Consider the following 2500-nt stretch of genomic DNA (forward strand, 5'->3'; position numbering starts at 1 on the left):
AGTTTGGGTTTGAAAATTTTATGGGAGCTTCCTAGAAGCCTAAGAAATGCTTTGCTCGAGACGGATTTCGATTTGGAGGTCCCCCGAGTTAAGTTTGCCCTTTATGACTCCTCGCCCGCATGCTCGTGCACACCGGCGTGCACGTGGGCATCGTATGCTAAAAAATGAAGTTTGGAGTTTGGGTTTGAAAATTTTACGGGAACTTCCTAGAAGCCTAAGAAATGCTTTGCTCGAGACGGATTTCGATTTGGAGGTCCGCCGTGTTAATTTTGCCAATTACGGCTCCTCGCCCGCACGCTCGTGCACCCCGACGTGCACACCGGCGCGCACGTGGGCATCGTATGCTAAAAAATGAAGTTTGGAGTTTGGGTTTGAAAATTTTACGGGAACTTCCTAGAAGCCTAAGAAATGCTTTGCTCGAGACGGATTTCGATTTGGAGGTCCCCCGAGTTAATTTTGCCCATTACGACTCCTCGCCCGCACGCTCGTGCACCCCGGCGTGCACGTGGGCATAGTATGCTAAAAAATGAAGTTTGGAGTTTGGGTTCGGAAATTTTATGGGAGCTTCCTAGAAGCCTAAGAACTGCTTTGCTCGAGACGGATTTTGATTTGGAGATCCCCCGAGTTAGTTTTGCCCATTATGACTCCTCCCCCGCACGCTCAAGCACCCCCGCGTGCACGGGGGCATCGTATGCTAAAAAATGAAGTTTGGAGTTTGGGTTTGGAAATTTTATGGGAGCTTCCTAGAAGCCTAAGAAGTGCTTTGCTCGAGACGGATTTCGATTTGGAGGTCCCCCGAGTTAATTTTGCCCATTATGACTCCTCGCCCGCACGCTTAAGCACCCCCGCGTGCACGTGGGCATTGTGTGCTAAAAAATGAAGTTTGGAGTTTGGGTTTGAAAATTTTACGGGAACTTCCTAGAAGCCTAAGAAATGCTTTGCTCGAGACGGATTTCGATTTGGAGGTCCCCCGAGTTAATTTTGCCCATTACGACTCCTCGCCCGCACGCTCGTGCACCCCGGCGTGCACGTGGGCATCGTATGCTAAAAAATGAAGTTTGGAGTTTGGGTTTGAAAATTTTATGGGAGCTTCCTAGAAGCTTAAGAAGTGTTTTGCTCGAGACGGATTTCGATTTGGAGGTCCCCCGAGTCAATGTTGCCCATTATGGCTCCTCTCCCGCATGCTCAAGCACCCCTGCGTGCACGTGGGCATTGTATGCTAAAAAATAAAGTTTGGAGTTTGGGTTTGGAAGTTTTATGGGAGCTTCCTTGAAGCTTAAGAAGTGTTTTGCTCGAGACGGATTTCGATTTGGAGGTCCCCCGAGTCAATGTTGCCCATTATGGCTCCTCGCCCGCACGCTCAAGCACCCCGGCGTGCACGTGGGCATTGTATGCTAAAAAATAAAGTTTGGAGTTTGGGTTTGGAAGTTTTATGGGAGCTTCCTAGAAGCTTAAGAAGTGTTTTGCTCGAGACGGATTTCGATTTGGAGGTCCCCCGAGTCAATGTTGCCCATTATGGCTCCTCTCCCGCATGCTCAAGCACCCCTGCGTGCACACCGGCGTGCACGTGGGCATTGTAGGCTAAAAAATGAAGTTTGGAGTTTGGGTTTGGAAATTTTATGGGAGCTTCCTTGAAGCCTAAGAAGTGTTTTGCTCGAAACGGAATTCGATTTGGAGGTCCCCCGAGTCAATTTTGCCCATTACGACTCCTCGCTCGCATGCAATATCTACTCCTGTCAGAGCTGTGGTTTTACTTAAGACTACTATAGGGGGGGGGGAGTTCTCAGCACCAAGAGCTGCAAGTAAGGCCATTGCTTGCTTTGCAGTCTCGATTGCTCTACTAGTGAATAGTAGATGTCTTGGTTAGCTTGGAACGAAAAAAAAAATTTTTTGGGGAAAAAAAAAAAAAAAAGTTTTTGTGAAAAAAAATTTTTCGAAAAAAAAAAAAAAAAAAAAAATTTTTTTGGATGCCTCGGTCTTCTATTTGTTTTGCTTGGGTAGATTAGGAAAAAAAAAAAAAAAAATTTTTTTGTTGGATGCCTCGGTCTTCATATTCTTTCTCGGCTATTTCGAAAAAAAAAAAAAAAAATTCCGGGAAAGAGAAAAAAAAAATTATTTTTTGTTGGTTGCCTCGGTCTTCATGTTCTTTCTCTGGTATATGGGAAAGAAAAAAAAAAAAAAAAATTTTGGATGCCTCGGTCTTCTTGTTCTCGGTTGGATTTATCGAAAAAAAAAAAAAAAAAAAAAAAAAAAAAAAAAAAAATTTTGATGCCTCGGTCTTCTTGTTCTTGCTTTGGTATATCGGAGAAAAAAAAAAAAAAATTTTTTGGATGCCTCGGTCTTCTTGTTCATTCTTCGGTATATCAAAAAAAAAAAAAAAAAAAAAAAAAAAATTTGAGACTTCGGTCTTCTTGTTCTTGCTTTGGTATATCGGAGAAAAAAAAAAAAAAAAATTTTGGATGCCTCGGTCTTCTTGTTCATTCTTCGGTATATCAAAAAA

The sequence above is a fragment of the Cornus florida genome, unplaced genomic scaffold (genome assembly GCF_030987335.1).
Source record: "Cornus florida cultivar Cherokee Brave unplaced genomic scaffold, ASM3098733v1 CherokeeBrave_3.0.0_Hap2_scaffold_71, whole genome shotgun sequence".
NCBI lineage: Eukaryota > Viridiplantae > Streptophyta > Magnoliopsida > Cornales > Cornaceae > Cornus > Cornus florida.